This window comes from Babylonia areolata, chromosome 16 (assembly GCF_041734735.1).
Source record: "Babylonia areolata isolate BAREFJ2019XMU chromosome 16, ASM4173473v1, whole genome shotgun sequence".
NCBI classification, from domain to species: Eukaryota; Metazoa; Mollusca; class Gastropoda; order Neogastropoda; family Buccinidae; genus Babylonia; species Babylonia areolata.
The window spans coordinates 11,405,569-11,431,250 of record NC_134891.1 but is presented as its reverse complement, the minus strand read 5'-3'; the positions used below and the strand labels follow the sequence as shown (position 1 = coordinate 11,431,250).

The window sequence follows — 25,682 nt, the reverse complement described above, 5'->3', positions numbered from 1 at the left end:
ACAAAACAGAGAGTAACTGTCATGTATATCATTTGCAAGACACACATGCACACACACACACATACAGAAAAGAAAAACTGAACGAAGACAAATCTAAGCATACATGCTCAGAGAACTGATACATACCATGCAAATGTACTTGTGCACGAGGGCATGCACACACATACACAAGCACGTGTGTACGCCTTCCCCAACAACCACCACCATCAAAGTGTAAATGAACATGCCTTTACCCCCACTATATTTGTCTTTAAAGAAAAACGAAGAAAATAATAGTAAAATAAAACACCCCACCCCACCAGCACTATCAGAACAAAAGCTCTTTTTGTGTGTACTCCAAACACTGACCCAGCAAAACAAAAACTCTTTTCTTGTATACTCCCAAACTATGAAACAGCAAAACAAAAGCTCTTTTCTTGTGTACTCCAAACACTGAGCAATCATCTGTAGGCTTCCTGGCTTCGACAGACAACTGACAGACCTGGAGGAATCTGGTGAACAGTTCTTCAGTGCAGTGCTCCAATGACTCTTCTGTCTTCACAGAGTTAAGGGAAGAGAAGAAGAAGGAGAAGAAGAAGAAGGAGGAAAAGAAGAAGAAGAAACACTGAGCATCAAACACATTCCAGCAGCCTCTAACCAAAAAGAAAGAAAAGCCAACAACTCTCTCCCTCTTCCCTATATATCCCTGTGACCGCTCAAGGATGGAGGCCAAAAGATGCACTCAAGTCTTGCTGTTGTTGCAGCTGAGGCCTGATGCTACTGCTGCTGCTGCTGCTGCTGCTGCTGATGATGATGATAATGATAAAAAAAACGTCTGAGTGGAGGCTGTAAAATGGGCCATACATGAACAACAATGTCGGAAATCAGGTGTTCATCGGCACTTGGCATTAGCACGTAAAGGTTATCCTGTTTGTACGGTTCCTGTGCTAGTTAACTGGCTGTGACATTGCTTGACTTGTGGGGATATTATTCTCACTACCTTACAAATACGTCAATGTTTTTTTCATGCTATCAGAACATATACAGAAAGGGAAAATCTAACAGCGGGTATACAGAGAAAAAAATCCAGAAACATGAAGTTTGAAAGCACCCCCACCCCCCCAAAAAAAGTTGTGGTGCTTCATGACTTGCATGCAACTGAGGCCACAAAAAAAGAAAGCAAAAAACCCAACAAAACCTAACAAAAAACCAACCAACCAAACAAAAAATATGAAGTTTCTAGCCATAGAAATGCTTGAATCGTATCTAACTGCCCATCCATTTGCCAAAGGAAACATAGAAGCAAGTTTGCTTTTTTTGTAATCTCAGTGCAAAAGTCTTTGAGGAAGAATGCCTTGAAACAGCACTGTCAACAACACAGGAAAAAACAATAGTTGGCAAGGCTGACAACACACCCACCAACTCACCCACCCACCTTCATCCATGCAAACATGCACACACACTGTACATAAACACACAGAAAAACTTTGTACACACACACACACACACACACACACGTGCAGTAAGCAAATAACTGTAAACCATCTACTCATTCATTGTCCTAACATAAGACGGTTAATTCCAAAAGATGTAGTTGATGACTTGTTTACCAATATTCCATCAGCCACTGAAAAGATTTTGAATAATTATTCATTGCTTAGAATGTTTTCGGAAATTTTAAACTCCAGTCCAGTTGGTATCCTCCTTTGATGTATTCTAATTAATGTCGCTATTTATATTTACATTGTTGTAAGTTAATACTTGTTGATATGCATACATATATTCTCCTTCCTATGACACCTCATTCATTACACACCACAATCTCTTTAGCCTTTAATTTCTTACAATGTACTTTTTCTCTACTACATAAGATGAACACTTTCTTGCACTAATATACACATGTATTCCCTTTCCTTTATCCACTAATTTTCTCCTTTCCGTCTAATAACACTTATAGTGAATAGACGTTAAACTGAAGAAAACTGAAGAAAACACACACACACACACACTCACACACAAACACACACTGTACATAGACATACATACACACTTACAGAAAGTAGCTGCAGATCCAAACAGAACCGTTGTGAAGCTACAGACATCAGTCTAATCAGGAAACAATTTCAAAACCAAAATCCAAACTCCAGAACATCAACACACACTCCACAAAGCAGATGTCGCTGAACATTCAGCACCTTTCCTTCCTTTGTGCTGCCACAATTCTCACACAATTTCTGAACAAAAATATGAAATTCTCACACAATTTCTGAACAAAAATATGAAATTCTCACAAAATGTCCAGGACAGAAGCATGGTTCCAGGAGTTCTACAGATAAAACAGTTCAGGTCAGCATCATACGCAGTACACAGAAAATTTTCTTTTGTTTCATGGAGTTCATACAGTGTACTGAACGGCACTGAACTGATTCTGTCACAAACTTAAAGAAAAAAAAGAAGAAAAAAAACCCCTCAATTTTATGCAGGCACCGGTTTACCCTCAAGGGGTTTTAGCTGTAATCCTCAGGCTTTTCTTTGCCAAGTGATTTACTAACGGTAGTGGCACAGCCGTCCCATGCTCTTAACTGTCACGCCGCATTAGTCCTGATTGATTTGTGTGATCCAGACGGAGGTTGGTGGCTGGAATGTGACCTGCATTGATCTCCCCTCCCCTGCAGTTTGTAGGTAACTACTGTAACCTTGCATTTACTGCGTATTCTCAGAGAGCTGGCCTAGAGGTAAAGTGTCCGCAAAGGAAGGTTGTGGGTAACTGTTGTAACCTTGCACTCACTGCTTATTCTCAGAGAGGTGGCCTAGAGGTAACGTGACTGCCTGGGAAGGTTGTGGGTTACAACTGTAACCTTACACTCACAGCGTATTCTCAGAGAGGTGGCCTAGTAGTAACACGTCTGCCTAAGAAGCCAGACTCTAGAGCGTTTGGGATTAGAATCCCACACTCACCAGAATTTTCTCCCCCCTCTACCAGACCTTGAATGGTGGTCTAGATGCCAAGTCATTCAGATGAAATGATAAATCTGAGTCCTGTGTGTAGAACTGTGCAACACGCTCTCCTCAGGGAGAGCAGCCCAAATTTCACAAAGAAATCTGTTCTGACAAAAAAGGGAAAACAACACAATAAAAATATAAAAAAAAAGGTTCCTTGTACCATACATTTTTCTTTTTCACTGTTTTCATTCATTCAAAAAATATATACATTTTTCTATCTTTTTAAATCTTTTCACATAAAACACAAACAAACAAAAACTTTTGTCTTTTAAATGTGCCCTTCACAGTGAGTTATCTCATATGCATGTGCAGTCATGCATGCACTGGCAAAACACTCTGACATAGACATACACACAAACAACACACATTTAAACTACAATGAATAAATGACCACCAAGCATACCAAATTAATGTATTCTACAAATCGGTATCAAAAGAAAAACAACAAAAAATAGAAAAGGAAAGAAGTGGAAGATTGTGTGTGTGTGTGTGTGTGTTTGTGTGTTTGTGTGCGTGCGTGTGCGTGCATGCATGCCTGCGTGTTTGATTCCAAGCGTGCGTGCATGTGTGTGTGCTGCATGTGGGCACATGTGTCCCTGGATCGGTGCATGCATACTTCAGATTCAGAGTTGCACATGGACCCACAAAAATGGCAACCAATTTCTAAATCACCGCACTTTATGAAATCAGAACAAGCCATACCATCAAAAACAAAATTCAGCTGCAGCATCCTGGGAATGTATTATCACAGCCCTCCTTCTTTACCACCCTTACCCCCTCACACCCCCCACCCCACCCTATATCCCACCAACTTCACTTCCCATTAAAACACCTCTGCCTGGCAATAACTCTCAGGACGAAAAATAAACAAAAAGAAAAGAAAACAAGAGAGGCTAGGCCTTCAAGACTCACTTGTGATATAATACACTTAAAAATAATAAGTAAAATATACAAAGAAACATTTTTTTAAAATTGTTAAAATGTGTTCTGTATTTCATATTATAAAGCTTTGGGTAAGAAATGAAAAAAAGAAAAAGAAAAAAAGCATGTTCACATCGCGAGTAAGAATACTCAGTGCTAAAGCATGTCTACCAATGGTGTCAAACAATTTTGTTTCGGCGTGATAAATCCATTATAGTATTTGATATTATAACGCCATTTGAACCATGTTATTTTGGTATAACTTGGGCGTTTAAGAAATTCTTTAAAGTCCACGATAAAGGAGATGTTGCTATCGTTTCAAGCACACCCTAACATGTATCCGCTGTCTCCAGATCTGCGGAGATCCAAGTTCGACAGGCTCAGCTATGGGCAGAAACAACAATACAGTCCATTCAATTTCTCTTTTATGTACATTCTATTTAATTCAGTATTCACTTTAAAATATTCTTTTGCAGTAAACACGTTGATGATGACTCAAGTGTCACTGTATGTGTTCTGTCCAGAATTTATAGAATTTCTTTTTTTAAAATTTTTTATTATGAATAAGAAAAAATGACATCATGCCGTCTTCAACCCCCTCCCCCCCACCCCATAGACGCACAGACATACATACAGACACACACAGACAACCGAGCACCAGGCTATTACACAGACTCACATTGTTTACACAAGCGAGTGAAAAAACAAAAAGCAGCTAATTCTGGGGTCACTATCACTTGAACTGTTTGTTGTTTTTTTAATCCCAGGAGTGATCTCAACAGATAGTCACAGACAGACAGGATCCCTTTCAAACAGCAAGACCCCTTTGGTCGTCCCCCAAGCTGTCTCCAAGGCAACGGGGAGGGGGTAATTGTCAGCCACCCTCAGAAGATGGCTTGATGAGCGAAGAAGCTTGTTAGCTTGGCAGACACACTCTTTTAGCAGGCAGTTGCCAGGACAACTTGGCCCTTCCACTTAAGCATCATTGTCCCTTTTCTCTCAATGCCAGAGGAGGAATCATGTACAGGTCTACAAAAAGGTCAGCAAATAAAGGAATCTCTCTCTCTGTCTCTCTCTGTGTCTCGTTCTCTCTCTGTGTGTAAATGCAACTAAGTGTAAGCATGTATACATGTCAAATGCAAATATCATGTTTCAAATATTCTTCCTGTTTGATCGGTAACTCTTGATTCACTTTTCATATAATCTAACTTCTAAGCATTCTTCTGAACAGATATCATAAGAAAAAAAAAAAAAAAACACTTTCAATTTCTATGACCAATAGATAGATAGATAGATAGACAGACAGATAGAAAGATAAATACAGACAATATAACAATAATAATAATAATCATAATAAAATAATATGAAGATGATGATGATGATGATAACAATGATGATAATAATAATAATACTAAGGGAAATTCATTTAATGCCTTCAAATTCTCAAAGCCCTTTACAATAACTGAAGGAAAAAAAAAACAACCACCAAAGAAACAACAATATGGTAAGGTGTAAAAAACAAACAAACAAACAAACAAAAAAAACAACCCAAGAGAGGCAAGGCCTTCAAGACTCACTTGTGATACACTTTAAAAAGAAATCCAAGCTTTTTATGTATTGAGTATAATGCATTTACTGTTATATTTATATTTTTTGTATTCTCTAAACTTGGCACTTTGATCTGATATTCGACCCAACAAAAGATCTGTCATTATTATCATTTTTTGTTCAAACAGGAACTTCTTTTGCTAAGCATGGAAGTTTTGTTTATTACAAACGTTTTGGTGCAGACAGTAAAATACGGGAAATTACTCTGTAATTAATGCTAGGGGACTTAGTTTGCCTTAAACTGATCTTTCTCATCTTAAACATTACATTTTGAAATTATACTCAATACATAAAAAGCTTGGATTTTTTTAAAAAAGTGCATCACAAGTGAGTCTTGAAGGCCTTGCCTCTCTTGTTTCAAAATGTAATGTTTAAGATGAGAAAGATCAGTTTAAAGCAAAATAAGTCCCCTAGCATTAGAGTAATTTCCCTTTTTTACTATCTGCACCAAAACGTTTGCAAAATAAATAAAACTTCCATGCTTAGCAAAAGAAGTTCCTGTTTGAACAAACAATGATAATTATGACTGCTCTTGTTGTTGGGTAGAATATCAGATCAAAGTGCCAAGTTTAGAGAATACAAAAAATATAACAGTAAATGCAGTTTGCATATAATTAGGCTTCATTTTTATTTTTTTGTGCCTATCCCAGAGGTGCAATATTGTTTTAAACAAGATGACTGGAAAGAACTGAATTTTTCCTATTTTTATGCCTAATTTGGTGTCAACTGACAAAGTATTTGCAGAGAAAAAGTCAATGTTAAAGTTTACTACGGACACACAGACAACCGAACACCGGGTTAAAACATAGACTCACTTTGTTTACACAAGTGAGTCAAAAAAGCAAAAAGCTGATAAACATACTTACACACATGTGCACATGCACAGTGGCTCACACATGCACACACACACACACATATATATGTATATGCATGCACACACTCACAACGCACACATGTGCATACACACACACACACTCATGGGCGACCACACTCACATCCGCCCCCCACCTCATGCACACACAACATAATCAAGTGATCAATCTGGATGAAAACTGCGCATTCTTAAATGGTAGATTAATCATAGCATTGTGTAGAACGGTACGTTTTCAGGCCTGACCTGAAAGACTCCAGGTACTGACCGTGTAGAAGTGAGTATGACAGAGAGTTCCAGAGCTTAGCTGCTGAGAAAGAAAAAGCTTGTTGGTCATGCTGCCTGTGTGTAAAAGCAGGAAGCTGAAAGAGCCTGGTCTCAGCTGAGTATCGAAGGGTCCTTGATGGAATGTATGTATGGAGAAATTCAGTTAGATACTGAGGAGCAGAGCCTGTAATAACTTTGAAGCAAAGAAAGGAGCACTTGTATGCTATTCTTTGTTCAACTGAAGTGGAATGCACTGAAGAGGTAAGATGATATATTGTGGACAGCTGATAAAGACAAAGTTGCAACAGTCAAGACCAGAAAGTACGCAAGAAGAGACTTGAGTCTTGGGTAGCTTCTTCTGTAAGAAGTGAAAAGATTGAACAGATACGCTTCAGCCCCAAGTAGCTGTCAAGAAAAAAACAAAACACATAACAAAACAAACAACAAGAGATTCTTTGCAAAATACTATTCATTCCCCTCATACAGATCTCTATATCGATATAACATACATACATATGTATATAATATATATATGTATATGTCTATATTCTTTACAAAATACTATTCATTCAAATACATATATATTGTAATCTCTCTCTCTCGCTCTCTGTATATATATAATATCTATATATACATATATATATATATATCAGTTTCAGTTTCAGTAGCTCAAGGAGGCGTCACTGCGTTCAGACAAATCCATATATGCTACACCACATCTGCCACGCAGATGCCTGATCAGCAGCATAACCCAACGCGCTTTGTCAGGCCTTGAGAAAAACAAAACACAAAAAAACCCTAAATAATAATTTAAAAAAAAAAGATTAAAATTTTAAAACTTTATATATATATATATATATATATATTACAAATTAAGAGATTTGAAAATGTTAATGGACTCTCAAACACACACACACTCACCTTTCCTTTTCCTAAACTTCTACCCCCAGTCACACACACACACATACGAACAAACAACAACAAACATGCCAAGGCTCTGCACACAGTCTCTGCGCGCCCACGCTTTTCCCAGACTGTGCAGCCAAGGCTGTCAAATGACCCACCCCCCCTCACATTTCCTGTCCCCCCCCCCCCCCCTTCCCCAACAACACTTTGGTTCTCCTGATCACCACTAACCAAGTCTGCAGGCCTGAGTACGAGAGAAATGCAACAACCCCCCCCCCCCCCCTCCTCAAACCAGCTGCCAGTACCCCCCCCCCCCCCTCCTCCACCCTCATCACAGTGTTAATCCTTCTGCTTAACGCTAAAACAGGCTGCGAGTACAATGAAAGCTGCTGCTTAAGCCTGTGTAAATTTCCCTCCCTTCTCTCCCCCCCTCTAAAACAAACTCCCTACCAGCTGGTCCCTGCCATCACGATGCTCAAACATCCCCACAGCCCGGTCTCTGTGTTCTGGATTCGTTGTTCCTCTCTCTCTCTCTCTCTGTGTGTGTGTGTGTGTGTGTGTGTGTGTGTTGTGGTTGTTGCTGTTGTTGTTTGTTTTTTCTCCCTTGACTCTGTATTTTTTCTTATATCTGAAATAAGTTTCAGTTTCAGTTCCTCAAGGAGGCGTAACTGTTCAGACAAATCCATATACGATACACCACATCTGCTAGGCAGATGCCTGGCCAGCAGCATAACCCAATACGCTTAGATAAATCATTAAAAAAAAAAAAAAAAAAAAAAAAAAAAAAAAAAAAGCAAGCCCAAGGTGTCTGATCAAGGAGTCTTCAGTTCAGGATAGCTGTGTAACCCTCCCACTCCATCCCTCCCTCAGCACAGCACCCAGTGTCTTCCGGCAACAGCCCAAGGTAAATTACCTGGTTGCTATGGAGTTCCTGCCCTGACGCAGCAGCCATCCATGCCAAAGCAGGTCGTTAGATTGGCTTTAAAGGGTGGCGCCAGCCGACAGTCGGTTATGGTGCATGCCACCCTACCCCTCTACCCGACCATCCCCTGCCCACCAGCCCCCCCCCCCCCTCCTCCTGAGCCCCCACCTCTTCCCTCCCTCCTGATTCATCGAATAATATTACAGAAATGAATCCTCGGGAATATTAGGATTCTCGCGCGCGTGCGTGCGTGCGTGCGTGTGTGTTTGTGGTGTGTGTGTGTGGTGTGTGTGTGTGTGTGTGTGTGTGTGTGTGTGTGTGTGGTGTGTGTGTGTGTGTGTGTGTGTGTGTGTGTGTGTGTGTGTGTGTGTGTGTGAAGTCAAAATGATCTTTATTGAGGGTATAAGAATAAGCTCACACAACTTTTTTACTGCCTGCCCTCAGAAGAGAGAGAGAGAGAGAGAGAGAGAGAGAGAGAGAGAGAGAGAGAGAGAGAGAGAGAGTGAGTGAGTGAGTGAGTGCGTGTGTGTGAGTGAGTGTGTGTGTGTGTTTGTGTGTGCGTGCGTGCGCGTGTGCATGTGTGTGTGTGTGTGCATCTGTGTGTGTGTGTGAAAGAAACACAACTTCTCCCAGGGAGTTTACAGCAAAATATGTCCCACTCCCAAACCTTATGTCTCTTTTTTTTTTTTTTTTTTTGGTTTTGTTATTTTTTGAATACTTCATCTCCAAAATGTTCAGCAACAATTCTCCAGACTGCTCATTTGAAGTACTCTTGACATGTAGGGTAGTCACACCCATGTTTCTCCTGTCGCGGCCAAAGTGGTAGTTCACAAGAAACCGTGACGATGCCAGCTGACCAAAAGGACACACACAGGCCACTCCAGTCGCAGTCAAAGTGCTCTGACAGTAACGGTTTACAGGAATCAGTATCAGGTAACCAAGAGGCCGACCCTTCACATCTTCCACATCATTTCAGTGTTTTTTCAGCAAAGCCTGAGTGAACTCAACAACAGTAGGAAAGCCACCAAATCCCCAAACTGATGACAAGAATCACTTCATTCGTCAGGGAGAGAGCACCTCAGCAGTGGAGATGTTGCTAAGAAATGCAGCCTCTCCCAGATGTTGCTAAGAAATGCAGCTTCTCCCACTACCCCCTTGACCCCCCCCCCCCCTCTCCCACACTGCATATAAAAGCACACGAGCCAATACACAGACCACCATAAACAAACAGACAAAAACAATCAATCATTTAAGAGTCAAAAAGCCCTGTTTTACACCAAGAAAGGAGCCCTAACCTTTCTCTCTGACTAAGAAACAAGCCTTTGTTCTGTACATTCATTCCTACTCTCTGAGTAAGAAACAATGCCCATGTTCTACATATATTTACATACTGATTCCTAATTCATGCTCTCTGATTAACACACTATGCTTTTGTTATATACTGAATGCTGAGTTACCCTCTCTGATTAACAAATTATGCTTCTGCTCTGTACATTCATGTATTGAATCCAAATTTATCCTCTGCGATTAACAAAGACTGCTTCTGCGCAGTACATGTTGGCAGCCTCTTTGGTTAATGAACAAAGTAAGCTTCTGTTCTGTACATCAACATAAAATTATATTGCTTCTCCTTGCCACACTAATTAACCCCCCTAGAAGAAGGAAAACAAAATAGAGGCAGGGAGTTGTGATGGAAAGGGAGAGTGGGGTTGGGGGTGAAGGGCAATATATATATGTGTCAGTAAGACTGAACAAAATGTACAGGAAAGAATTTCTCAGGATGGATCGTCAATAGATCAGTAAGCATTAAGAAATTGGAACTGGACAATAAATTGTGTCAGTAAGATGAAGGAAAAATAACAATAAACATAGTAGAGAAAGAAGAAAGAAAAAAACAAGAGACGCAAGAACAAACAAGCAAACAAGTACTGAAGTAGGCAAGGAATGAAGAAAGGAATGCAAATGCGAAATGTTTTAATTAGATTAGGCCAAAGCCCCTAACTGAAGGGGACAATTATAAACCAATTGAGAGCAATAAGCTGTGGATAATAACATTTTTTTTTTAATGGAAAACACTCTTATTGCTTTTGTAATCTACGTTCTTGAAGGAAGGCTGACAGAAAGGAACAACAAAAATAAAGCGAGCAAAAAAACAAAAAAACAAAAAACAAACAAACACAGAAAATGAAAACAGAAAAAACATGAGAAACCTCTCACTCAAAACCCAGTCAAAAACAGAAGTTTATGATCATCAACAAATGCTTGAGCATAACACTTTTGAGCTCAGCTGAGAAAAAAAATATTTCCCACAAAATGCATAGACAAATACAGCGTCTTAGGAGCTTATCAAAGTCATTTGAAAGATCTCCTTGTTAGGAATGCTTTGTGGAGCAGGAAACAGGATTTACAAAGGCTGTTTGAAATATAAAAATGCTCCCTCATTTGCATGTGCTAAAAAAGAAAGATGGGTGAAAGAACTGACTCCTTCCCTCTTTCAAGAATTTGATCTGTGGCAGTCCTGAAAGATGCTACTGTAGCAAAACATATAAGGTGAATCAGTAATGTCCCCCCATGATAATCACCCACTGTGAAAAAATGTAATCTATAAGCTAGTTTGCTTCAGTTTCTCTTTTTGCCCAATGACTGTGTCATGTCTCCATTTACATTTCTAACAGTTTCACAAGCACATTAACCATATGTGTAAAAACAACAACAACAACAAAAACTTTTTAAAAGTATCTTCTAAAACTCCTAATGCTTTTGTGCAGAATTCTATGTGTGTGTGTGTGTGTGTGTGTGTGTGTGTGTGTGTGTGTGTGTGTGTGTGTGTGTGTGAATGCTCTTGCCAAATCCTTCACCACAACAAATAAAATCAGTAAAACAACAATGCTGTCAAGCTTGATATGATAAGATCTGAAAAGAAAAGAAAAGAATAACTTTATCATCTCATGAAGAGAAATTACATGAGGTGCAGCAATACAAATGTGGACAAGGACTCGACAAACCCCCATTAAACATGACTTATTTAAAAAGAAGCAATAACTGATTAAGTATATAAGACATTCATTAAAAAAAAAAGAACAACAACAAATTCCTTCTGAGCTCCTGTCAGTACCTTGACAGCCGCCAGTGCATACACGCTGCAATTTTATGTGACAGTCCAGTTATACTGATATTTTTTCTTCTGCTCTTTAATAATCAGTACATCTATAGATATAAGGATAACCAACCACACTCAAAAGACTTCTCTTATGATTCTTCACCTCACAATCATTGACAGACAGATACGGCAGTCACAATGGCAGCCCTGCAGATCAATGTCGGAGCAGCGAACACTTTTACCAACACTGGGCCCAGTTTCTGAACGATTATTTGCAAACCTTTAAACCTCCTATGTGGAGCAGCATGGAGCTATCATGTACCGGTAATGTAAGTGCTCTTTGAGAGACACTTAGCATACATGTCGCTTTTTCCTGATCAATAGAATTAGAAAGCTGTGTGTGTGTGTGTGTGTGCGTGTGCGTGTGTGTGTGCGCGCGCGTCAAACTTGTGTTTGAGAGAAAGAGATTCAGAGAGCGAATGAAAGAGACAGAATATTTGTGTATGTGTGTGTGTGTGTGTGTGTGCACGTATGCACACACACACAAATACTAAGCAAAGTGTTTCCCACAAACAACAGAAACTCATTTTAACTAGGCAGAGATCCCATACTTCAAGGCTGGAAAATAATACCCCCCTTCCACCTTACACAAGCGCGCACACACACACACACACACACTCACACAAAGTACATATGTGCACACACACACACACACACTTACATAAGGACCATACAACCCAATTATAAGCTTTCTTTTTGACAAGCGTGGCACTGATTAAAACAAGACTTAAACATTTCCCTGTTAAGAATTCTGTGGAGAAAAATGTTGGCTTGAATGCTGTAATAAGTGAGAGGAAACACTACATTTCAAAAGGGACGTATTCAGACATGTATTTAATTAAGAAAGATGTTATGAAAAGGAATTTTGAATAAGACCAGATTGTAAATTCCATACACATACACATCTGTAGTGAAAAAAAAAAGTTTCCTCGAAAAAAAACCCCAACTTATGACACAATAACCTTCTCTCTCTCTGTCTTTCTCTCTCTGTATATACATATGTATACATAATTATAATCATGATACATAAATATATATGTATATCTGATGTACATATATCAACACATATCAACACATACATACCTATAAAAACAACAACCCATAACAAATAAAAAACACTCTCAAATGAATAAAGCCATTAATTTCATTGTGGTTAATTTCACAAATTGTGAGAAACACAGCAAGAAAAGACAAGACCCCCCCCCCCCCCCCCAACCCCCACACACCAAACTTTTTTTTATACACGAAGTCAAAATAAACACGTGAAAAAAATGTATGCAAAACAAAACAACATATCCACCTTCAACAAGCCTCACACACAAATGCACACACACACATACACACACACACTGACACACAGTAATTGTGTTAAGACTTGTCAAAACAAACAAACAAGCAGGGCTGTCAGACTGAGACAGCAAGGTACACACACACACACACACACAAGCAAACCATAACACTGTACCTGGGCCATGTAACACCCGTCTGTAACACTTCATCCACCTGCCCACAGAGCCATGGCGCTGTAACAGACCCCACAGCCTTCAGGTTACATGTCACACAGCTAGCATCATAGCACTCCATACACCGTGTTACACAAAGCAGCACTCAATGCACATTCAACACACCACACAGTATGACAGCTATGCACAATGGCAAAGCCAGCAGCCACAATTACCACATTATCAAGCCAGCAGCAAAGGTCAGACCACCCCTCTCCCCTCCAATAATCCCCCCCCCCCCCTGCTCTGTTCTTCCTCCTCCTCCATCAGAACCCAATTGAGGAAGTCTGGAAGAGTCATTTGAAAAACCACAGCAACCACAAAAATAGCTCCCTGTCTTTCTTTTCCCTGCGGGAGCAGAGGAAGGGTGGAGGGTGGGGACTGATAGGTGATGGGAAGGGTTGGGTGGGGGGCGCAATCTGTTATTGATCGATCATCTTAATTTTGGTAGAGCCAAAGTCAGGTATCCCTCTAACCATTGTACCCAGCTAGCACCAAAACAGTGTGGTGGTTTGGCACCCCTGGGTAACAGTTTCCACCACACTTCTCACACACTTCTGTGTGGACTGATTTACATCTCTGCACTGCACCGTGGTGGAATCAGCTACAGGCGTTGGACTTCTGATCTAGTGTGCACCTGGAGTGGTGGAATCAGTTACAGGCATTGGACTGCTGATCCAGTGTGCACCTGGAGTGAACAGGGTCTAAGACCCTGTTTCAGCATGGTGTTGTGTCCTCAGGGAAAGGCACTTTACTGTAATTTTCCTCACTCCACCCGGCTGTGATTGTGTGGACTGAGTTGCTTCTCTGCCTTGCACCGTGGTGGAATTGGTTACACAGGTGTTGGACTTTGATCCAGAGTGCACCAGGAGTGAACAGGGTGCAAGGCCCTGTTTTGTCATAGTGTTCGTGTGTTCTCGGGGAAAGGCACTTTACTGTGAATTTCCTTACTCCATCCAGCTGTGACTGGGTACCAGTGACTTCTATCAGGGGAAGGCTAAAACAGCAGGTGGAGAGGACTGGACCCCTGCCTTTCAGTGCAGAGATCTAGACACAGAGGATAATATATGAATCTACTGTTCTGAGGGCCATACAAGGTTATGGGACCTTTAACTTTTATCTACTGAACATGACTGTCCACAGACGACAATCAGAAGAATTCCATCTTATAAAAAGGTCTGCACATGACCTCTGGTCTAGTCAATAACAGCTTGCCATATAAATCAAAAAAAGAAGAAAGAAACCACTTTCACTCCTTTCTCAATGGTCAAACCTATTCAGTTTTTACATTGGGCCGCATTATTAAAAAAAAAAAAGAAAAAAAAAGAGAAGTGTCCATCAGTTTTCCAAAAATTAGTGAACCTTTTTTCTTTTCCTTTCTTTTCTTATCTAAACTAAAGAAAGGAAATGGATGCTTTTAATTATTTAAAATTAAATGTTCAATTTCAATAGATATCAAAACACAGAAATGCACCAATACTGCCTTTTTTATTTATTTTTTTTAGCTGCAATCCTATTATCACTGTCCATAATTTCATTCATGACATTTTCATTGATCCTTAAGTTAAAAGCTTATAATTTGTCCCCTATCTGCTGTTCACTTAGCATTTTACCCATAGACTGATAGAGACACCGTACCTTGCAGACTTCAGTTTCTTGCAAGGCAACTGTTTCTGTCAGCTTTCTGTTGTAATCTTCTATCCTATTTTGTGGATTTCTTTCTTTTCTTTTCCTAATCAACTTTTTTTTTTTTTTTTTTTTTTTGATTGTGTTTGTTTTCTCTTCCCATCTGGCATGGTATCTTTAGACCATACTTTCAACAGCATACAATCTGAAAATAAAGGTAATAATGCATCTGTACAGGCAGATCAGTCATGTGTGCCATCATTCCTAGTCAACAACATATTCATTTAAAGTTTTCCTCATTTCTTTTGCAACCCCGGATAGATGATCATTGAAGAATGACCACTTACAAAATAACACAATTGCCAGAACCCACTGTGGTGTCAGCTAGTTGAGGAGATTTGAAGGAACTGCAAAACTATATGTTAAAAGGAGATCCCCCCCCACCCCCCTCTTTGTTTATAGTTTTTAACATATTTTCACTTTCAGTGATATTGCTGTGCGTGCATGCTTGTGCATGTGTAAGTGTGTGTTAAGTGTGAGTGCATTGACTGATGTTTTAAAGTTGTTAATTGATGTTGTCTCTTTGTATTTTACTGGTGTTTATTACAGTCTCCTAGTTAATCCTTTCTTTATATATATATATATATATATATATATATATATATATATATATATATATATATATATATTGATGTTTTAAAGTTGTTAGTTCATGTTGTCTCTTTGTATTTTACTGGTGTTTATTACAGTCTCCTAGCTAATCCTTTCTTTATATATATATATATATATATATATATATATAAAGAAAGGATTAACTGGGAGATTGTAATAAACACCAGTATATATATATATATATATATATATATATATATATATATATATATATAAAGAAAGGATTAGCTAGGAGACTGTAATAAACACCAGTAAAATACAAAGAGACAACATCAACTAACAACTTTAAAACATCAATGCAATGATAGCTGGGTAAGTCACATCACAGGAGCTCTCCAATGGAACCAGTTTATAAGGAGGCTCTGATGAAAGACATGCAGAGGGATGTTATAAACCTTAGCTGCCACAAGAGAAAGGCCACAACAAAACTAACTCAGTAACTGTAATATATAAACAAAGTACAACGCCTGCTGTACAAATTACAGCGCCAACAAGGGATACCAGTACCACTGCCAACTGTGTTTCTGAAAGCTAAACAGTAACACACCCACGCACTGGCTTCTAGGACCAGTTATAGATAAAACAAAACAATAAAAAGAAAAGAAAAGAAAAGAAGAGAAAAAAACATAAAAAAATAAGTGCTGAACAAAATAGCAAAGGTATTTCTGGCATGTGTTTCAAATAACATTTTCTTGCTGTTTCCCATAGGCAATTTCTCACCTGACAGTGTGGTGAATACATTATGTCATGTCAGCGCTCTTCTTGGCTAATAGAGCATGTGTTTGTGTGTGCACACACATAAATGTGAACACACAAATGAGTGAATGAATGCGTTTGTGGAAAATACTATACTTTAAATTTTTTTTCCAACACACATAAATAATATGGATGGGTATTCTGTCTGTGTACAATACTACATCTCTATTTCAGCAAAAACTGACCCAACCATTTTATAACAATTATCCACTCATAACAGTGCCAAAAGAAAGATCTCAGCTTAAACTAGTTAAAGAAGAAATAAAAACATTTTTGCACAGTCATCCTTAGATTTTTTCTTTGTGTGTGTGCCGTTGTTAAGATAGAAACAGTTATTTATACATGTATTACTGAAACACTTATTTCAAACAGAGAGAGGGAGAAAAAAACAAAAAAATGTTTACCTCACTCAGTCTCTGTCTCTCTCTCTTTGAGAGCTTCATATTCTCGTTTCTAGTTTACCAGAAAGACATAAGCAAAAAAACAACAATAGAAACAACGAAAACAGTCATGTCCACTGAATTTCATCAAAACAATTCAGTTGGTCAGAAGACCAGTAATTCTATTTTGTTTTGAGTTTCCCAGAAGAATAAGAACCCAAACATTTCAGTTCCACTGAAGTAGGGAAAGAGTTAATGAATAATTTCTATACTAAGGTTATTAACAAGACAAGACAAAACAGGAAAGAAAAGAACAAGAAGTAAGTAAAAGAAAGAAAATAAAGTACACTTCTCTAGATTATAGATACAAGAGCTATAATTCCATTCTTTTCTCCAGCTTTCATAAATGATAAGAACAAGATATGCTGACTGAGTTTGAATTAAAAAAAATCTCTAGTTTCTGAAATAGAGAAGAATAAAAAGAATTAGGAGCAAGAACTATAATTTCATCCTATTTTCAAATTTACTACAATAGATATAAACACAAAAAACTGAGCCCTGAATGAAATAAAAGAGCTACTATTCTGTTTCTCAGTTAACCACAAATTCAAGACAGATGCAAACATCAACATAAATAAAACCAGCTCTGTATTTACTGAACCAGAGACAAGAGACAGTGTCATTCTGTTCTCAACATTGGACACCAGGCAAAACCATTTTCAATCCATAACCATTATTTTACATTAAAATAAAGAGTGGCAAGGCCTTCAAGACTCACATGTGTCATGATGTGATAACCACTTAATCAAAACCACACTGCAAAGCAGATCAAGAGGGGAAAGGCACACATTTTGACACTGAGACCTTGACCTTTGTCCTCTAAATTTGCAACAGATTTCAGTCCAGGCCAAAATGAATCACTCTAAATTTGAAACAGATTTCAGTCCTGTTCAAACTAAATTACATTTTCCCCGTACGTCATGTTGTGCCCTTGACTTGACCTTTGACTCTGTCTATTTACATAGATTTTGCTGTCATAATGACCAATCATTGTATCAAATTTGATGAAGATTCAGTAAAAGACCTCTCTCTTGCACATAAAAACTTTTCATATCAATATCATATGGCATTTAGTGACCTTAACATCTAACCTCTGATTCTGAAAATCTTTAAGGATAATGCTGTACCAATGACCAGACAATATATCAAGTTTAATTAAAATTGGATGTGATATAAGGTTTCTGTCAAGCTTTTTTTTGTTTAAAAAAAAAACGTTTTGTCAAATAATGGCACTGACCTTTGCGATCCTTTACCCTGCTTTCCACAATCATTATCATGAATGAGATGACTTCAAAGGTCTCATTCATACCTACCATCCTGCCAAGTTTGGTTCCTATGCCACTATTAGTAACTGCGAAAATGCCAAAAGTTTATCATTGACACACATACCATGTCATTATATAGACCCAGTTTGCTTACACTCCTGAGTTGGAAAAAAACAACAACAAAAAAACAAACAAACAAACAAACAAAAAAAACCCCAACAACCCAAACAACAACAAAAAAACCTACAACTCCATCTGTCATTTCTGATCAGTTTCAGTTTCAGTTTCAGTAGCTCAAGGAGGCGTCACTGCGTTCGGACAAATCCATATACGCTACACCACATCTGCCAAGCAGATGCCTGACCAGCAGCGTAACCCAACGTGCTTAGTCAGGCCTTGAGAGAGAGAAAAAAAAAAGAAAAAAAAAGGGGTGGGGGTGGGTGTGTGTGTGTGTGTGAATAAATAATAAATAAATACATAAAACAACAACTACCACTACTAATAATATGTATACTATAAGGCGCAAAAACTTGATGAAGTCAACTATAAGCGTACATAAATAAATAAATAATAGTTATAATATAAAAAAGGTAGTAGTAATAATAATAATAATACTAATAATAAAAAAATAAATAAATAAATAAGACAACAATGATGATAAATAAGCAAATAAATGTAAAACATGGAGACACACATTCACACATACACCCACATGTGCATAACAGATATGCACCAAACATGCAGTTTCACAGATATGAAAGCACAGTCAAATACATATAAACGTACATGAGCCCCAACACACACACACACACATTACCCTGCACCTCTTCTACCCCCCTCCTCCACACACTCATTTCTCAAATACACATAAACCCCCCTAACCCCCCACACCTCCCACCCCTCACACACACACACACATACGCATGTGCACAGAACTCTCCCGACACTTGTGTACACTCACACCCTTGCGCATGCACAAATGCACTCAAACACACAGACCCACACATACTCACAAGCACACACATACAAAAACGCACAGAGGCTGCCACTGATTGGCTGCAATAGGGATGGGAAAAGATCTCTGATGCCAAGAACGTGGCGTCTAGTGTTTTGCTCAGTCTATTGTATTTGGAAAAGCCCACAGACTGTTCCGTTTTGAAGAAATTTGCGCAATGTTGGTTTGGAAATGATGCCGATATTTGTTTGATTTGCAAAGCATCGTGCTCTACCTTTCATGCTAGACTTACGGCCGCTCCCTCTCTCTGCTTTTATTTCTTTGAGGCGATCGATGGTGTGATGCCCTTGTACCTGTTCTTTTTGATATTCTTTGACTGATCAATAGCGCCCATGGTTAATTGCCTGACTTGGAGGTGGGATCACAATACTTGGAACAGCTGAACAGAGAGGGACATTCTGTGAGACCTAAATAAATAACTTAACACAATCTGGATTGTATTCCCCAACCTTTAACCTATTGACAGTCCTGTCTCTCTCTCTCTCCCTCTCTGGGTCTCATTCTGTGTAAACAGGCATTTGTATTAATCTATCCACTGAGTGTTTCTTCAACAATATATATTTAAAACCTTGCCTACCTGAAATTATGTTGCCAGCCCCACTTACTTTTGGTAAAAAAAAATCAACTACACCATGGAGCAGACAAAACACATTGACTGCACTTCAAATTCCTGCCACACTGATCTAATTTCACCAATATTCAGTGCAGTCAAAGAGTTAATTACAAGAAGATCTCCTTTGTCATTGTTTGAATGTCTGCCAGTTCACCACAGCGGCTGTCACAGGGTGTGTTTTTGTGGCTCAACAGACATTCTCAGGCAGTTCATATCTAACAGGCTATCATTTCACACAGCAAGACATGCTTTGTTGTGGTATTGCCATTTGAGTGGGTGTCTCAGAAACAAACGACACACACAAGAAGAAGCAATAGTAGTAAAGTCATACAAAGCATATTTGTTCACAATAAATGTTACACTATCAATTTCAGAATTTGTTGTGCATGCATATATATATTACTTGAAAAAAAAAAAAAAAAATTGAGGAGTTGAAAATAAAGCATTTATTTCAATGAAACAAACAGATCATATGATAATATGATTACAAAGTGAACAAAAATTCTAATAAAAATACATACACACGGAAACTCATTTAGACATATAGATAGACCAATAGTTAAGTAGATAGAGAAGCAGACTGATGAGAGATATAGAAACTAAGAAAGTGATTAAATAACAAAGTGATTGACTATTAGTATTACAATAAAATAGTTAACACATTTTGTAACTTAATCACCAATCATTATGAAACCGAAAGTCATGTTATATATATATATATATATATATATATATATATATATATATATATATATACACACACACACACACACACACATGTGTGTTTGTTCTTTAGTTTGTCTTTTCACTGTGATATTAGACAAGGGAAGGAAAAAAATCGAGTGGGGTGGGGGTGGGGGGAGGGGGAATTACTGTGTACGCATACGTGTAAGTGAAAGTGTGTGTGTGTGTGTGTGTGTGTGTGTGTGTGTGTGAAAATTATTGATTTAAGTTATGTTTAAAAAATAAACAAAAAATCATAACAATATAACATATTTCTAATGAAAAACTAACAACTATAACAGTGAACCAACTGGACTATTTAACAAGGAGTTGAAAAAGTCATACATTCGCAATGGACTGCTGAAGATCGTCAACACTGAAGATGATTTCAGTTCAGGGATTTGAGACTTTAACATATCGCAAGTTGGTATATGATCGGCTGTTATGTGAGCACCACAGATGCAAGAAACATTACTGACATATTTTGTCCTAAAACAATTAATTTTCCATCTGCAGATTAGAGAAATGATTTGCCTCTTATGAAAATCATTATGGTAATGTTTTCCCATGAAACCATACATTTTCTGTATGTTGTTATGTAACTCCGAGTTACCGGTGTGTTTTTCTTCGAACTGAAATTTTGACCATTGGACTTTTTCTACCATGGTGTAACATTCCTGTAGTGAAAGCAAAATATTTAAATCTAACTCCTTCGTGGAGCTTCTAGCTCCTTTTTTTAAGCCAAAATGTCAGCTTTTTCATTATAGTAAAAACCGCAATGAGGAGTCCAGCAAAAGGTTATGTGAGAACCTCTTAATAAGAGTTCGTGAATCAAATGGTTAATTTCAATGAGTTCATACCTAACCATTTCTTTTATAAGTTCAATAGCATGAAGAACTGATTTAGAATCAACACAAAATAGAATCTGAAATATAGTTTTTGGAAAGGACATGAAATTTAACGCCATTAGAATTGCTATGAGTTCAGCTGTGAAGATGGACTTATTCTCTCCCAGTTGAAAAGAGTTTTGAAAGTTAAGGTCTGGAATAACGAAAGCATACACCACATACATGTGTGTGTGTGTGTGTGTGTGTGTGTGTGTGTGTGTGTGTGTGTGTAACTGTTAGCATGCAACCATAGATACATGCATACATGCATACATATATACATGTGTATGTATGCATGCAAACATGATACACACATGTGTATGTATGCATACAAACATACATACATGTGTGTGCATGATGTATACTTACATTACAAAATAAAACATAAATACATGCATAAATACATATACATACAATCCATCCATCCAACCATCCATGTACACTTTCAAACATATGTGTGTACATGTGTATGTTTGTATGTGTATTTGTGTGTGTGACTGACGTGTGTGTGTGTGTGTGTGTGTGTGTGTGTGTGTGTGTGTGTGTGTGTGTGTGTGTGTGTGTGTGTGTGTGTGTGTGTGTACATGTGTTTCTGTCAGTGCCTGTTTGAGGATAACTGATACATGGGCCAGTCAGTCCTTAGGCCAGTGATTTATTCTACGGATGGCAGGACTGCATAATCAATGATCTATGACACCTCCTTGAACAGCTATGCTTGCCATGTTCTATAATGTTTTAATTCATAAGAAACGTATACATGAGAGAGAGAGAGATATTCAAAAACTTTATTACTCAAGGATAAAGATTTTAGGCATCACCCAGTCTTCCAATCTGTCCTTGTGACAACAATAACAACATTAACGATAACGATACAACAACAATAATTTTGTTAACACTGCTACATCTACTGTTAATATCCATACACATGCACACACTCTCTCCACCCAACACACACTTATGCACATACAGAGACATGACTGAAGTGAGAAACAAATAGCGGACATAAAGAGAACAGAGAGACAGAGAGAGAAAGAGAGAGAGAGAGAGAGAGAGAGAGAGAGAGAGAGAGAGAGAGAAACAGACAGACAGAGAGATAAAGGCTGTGGACAGACAGATAGGCTGCAGAGAAATGAGCATTCACTGATTCAGAGAAACAGAAGACAAAACAGAGAGGGGGAGACAGAGGGAGTGAAAAGAAGGCGGGAGAAAGACACTGACAGGAAAAAAAAAAAAAAAAAATCACACACACACACACACACACACACAGAGTGATAAACACATACACAGACATGCACACACACAGACACACAGAGAAAAATCACCCACCTTACTAATGTGCCAAATCCCTCAGACTGGTAACCACATTCCCCTCACCAGCTCCACACTGAAACAGATGGCAAAGAGACGCTCTGAATCTAATACCACCACGCACACACACCTGAAAACAAACCAAACAACTCAGAACAAGTCTCAGGAAAAACAAAAACAAATACAAAACAAACCCAAAACCAGCCTTCTCACTATCCAACATCCACATCCAGAAACAGACTGTTAACATGAGAGAAGAAGAGAGAGAGAGAGAGAGAGAGAGAGAGAGAGAGAGAGAGAGAGAGAGAGAGAGAGAGAGAGATGCATACACATACACAGAACCAACTCCCAGTGCATTATCTTCAGAATGCCTGGCTGTTCAAAAAAGGGCAGGTAAGCAGGCCCAGAGTGTCTGCAGCCCTGTCTACTCCTCATTTCAGTTCACTAACATGTTGTTAAACTTTTTTTTTTTGAAGCGGAGACCCACACTTTCTCACTCACAGCCAAGTCCCTGAGGCAGCCCTAGTTGTTTCCCTTTTATTTTCTCTGCGAAGTGCATTCTTAAATTTGCCTTTCTTCTTCTTCCCTCTCTCTGCTCCTCCCTTCATTTCACTAACAGTAGAGTGATGGTCTAGAGATAACGTGTCTGTCTAGGAAGTGAGAGAATCTGAGTGCACTGGTTCGAATCATGGCACAGTTGCCAATATTTTCTCCCCCTCCACCAGACCTTGAGTGGTGGTCTGGACGCTAGTCATTCGGATGAGATGATAAACCAAGGTCCTGTGTGCAGCATGCACTTAGTGCATGTAAAAGAACCCACAGGAACAAAAGGGTTGTCCCTGGCAAAATTCTATAGAAAAATCTACTTCAATAGGAATAACAAGTAAAACTGCATGCAGCAAAAAATACAAAAAAGCGACGCGCTCTACCTGGGGAGAGCAGCCTGGATTTCACACATAGAAATCTGTTGTGACAAAAAAGAGAAATACAATACAATAACACACTGTAAAACCTTAAGTGAAGACACTCACTCACAGCTAAGTCCTATGCAATTCTTGTTACTCTTTCGTCTGTGATGTGTATACTTTTTTCTTCTTTCCTTCCTCTTTCTTCTTGTCCTCCTCCTCCTCCCTCCCTTCCTAATCCCCCTCCTTCTTCCTTCCCTTCCCCTTTTCTCCCCCCCCCCCCCACCCCCTTCTTCTTCCCTTCCTCCCTCTCTTCCTTCCCTTTCTCCTCCTCTTCTTTATTCTTCTTTTCCCCTTCCTCATTCTTCTTCACTTCATTTTTCTCCTACCCTTCTTCCTCCTTCACCCCTTCCTTCTCTCCTACCCTCCTTCCTTCTCTCCTACCCTTCTTCCTACTTCATCCCTTCCTTCTCTCCTACCTTCTTCCTCCCTTCCTTCTCTTCTACCCCTTCTTCCTCCTTCCTTCTCTCCTACCCTTCTTCCTCCTTCTCTCCTACCCTTCTTCCCCCTTCATCCCTTTCTTCTCTCCTACCCTTCTTCCCCCGTCACCCCCCTTCTCTCCTACCCTTCTTCCCCCGTCACCCCCCCTTCTCTCCTACCCTTCTTCCCCCTTCACCGCCCCGTCTCTCCTACCCTTCTTCCTTCTCTCCTACCTTCTTCATCCCTTCCTTATCTTCTTCCCTTCTTTCTCCTTCATCCCTTCCTTCTCTCCTCCCTTCTTCCTCCTTCACCCCTTCCTTCTCTCCTACCTTTTTTCCTCCTTCATCCCTTCCTTCTCTCCTACCCATCTCCCTCCTTCATCCCTTCCTTCTCTCCTACCCTTCTCCCTCCTTCACCCCTTCCTTCTCTCCTAACCTTCTTTCTCCTTCATCCCTTCCTTCTCTCCTACCCTTCTTTCTCCTTCATCCCTTCCTTCTCTCCTACCCTTCTTTCTCCTTCATCCCTTCCTTCTCTCCTACCCTTCTACCTCCTTCACCCCTTCCTTCTCTCCTACCCATCTTCCTCCTCTCCTTCCCTTCTTCCTCCATCCCTTCCTTCTCTCCCTCCTCCTTCACCCCTTCCTCCTTCTTCTTCCTTCCCATCTTCCTCCATCTTCTTCCCCTTCTCTTCCTTCATACCCCAGTCCTTTTTCCTCCTATCTCATTCTGCTTCTTTTCCGCCTTTTTTTCCTCCGTTATGCAAGATGATGATGAACCTGGCTAACCAGCTTGAGAAAAATCAGCTGAAGCAGGGAAAGTAGAGATGAGGGAGGGTGGAAAGGAGGCGGTTGGGGGTCGGAAGTGGAGGATGGATGTGTGTGTGTGTGTGTGTGTGTGTGTGTGTGTGTGTGTGTGTGTGTGAGAGAGAGAGAGAGAGACAGACAGACAGAGACACAGAGAGAGAGTGACAGAGAGAGGAGAGAGTGGGGAGAGAAGGGAAAGAGAAAGAGGGAAAGGGAAAGGGAAAGAGAGAGAGAGAGAGAGAGAGAGAGAGAGAGAGAGAGAGAGATTCTCTCTCTATATATATTCTCTCTCTCTCTCTCTATATATATATATATATATAGAGAGAGAGAGAGAGAGAGAGAGAGATACACACACATACATTCACTCACACACACACACACACACACAGAGAAATGTTTCACCCAAAAGCGAAGGGGAGCCAGGATAGGACACACACATTTAGCTCTCTTAAGTGGTACTGAGGAGGAGGGGGAAAGGGGGTGGGGGGCCTGATGACTCCAACCTGATAAAACACATGAAGGCTGTGGGCACATCATCAGAGCAATTTATCCCACATCTCTGCAGCTCCCTCTCTCTCCCTCCAGCTCACATTCCACTCCTGTGTACATGCATGCTATCCCCAGAGGCTGGCATCCCAGCTATGAGGGTATTAGTTGAAAGTCAGTGACCAGCAGGGAATAGTGCTGATCCAATGATTGTGTGTGTGTGTGTGTGTGTGTGTGTGTGTGTGTGTGTGTGTGTTTGTACGAGTGTCTATGTGTATTTGAATGTACATACATATGTTGATGTGTGCACATATCTGTCTCTGTACATGTGTGTGTGCATACACATGTTGGTGTGTGTGTGTGTGCGTGTGTGTGTGTGTGTGTGCAAACATGCATGCATGTGTGCGTGCGTATGTTTGTTTTATTATATGCTTATCATTATATACAGACAGATAAATAGATAGATAGATAGACAGATAGCTAGATATACAGACAGACACAGAGAGAGATAGATAGATAGATAGATGGATAGAGATATATTAAATGTCAGTTCTCCAAACAAATT

The 25,682-nt window shown here is 39.4% G+C and overlaps 1 long non-coding RNA gene across 2 annotated transcripts in view; it reads right to left on the bottom strand.

The window, feature by feature from the left end:
* Positions 1-25,682, bottom strand: part of LOC143291149 (uncharacterized) — a 35,495-nt gene that overhangs the window by 5,548 nt on the left and 4,265 nt on the right. The window contains exons 2-3 of one of the 2 annotated variants that reach the window (XR_013056476.1): positions 22,463-22,520; positions 13,103-13,160 (exon numbers count right to left, since the gene is read on the bottom strand). This is a non-coding gene — a long non-coding RNA (uncharacterized LOC143291149). The remainder of the gene's footprint in view (positions 1-13,102; positions 13,161-22,462; positions 22,521-25,682) is intronic. The other variant, XR_013056477.1, reaches the window with a different exon arrangement.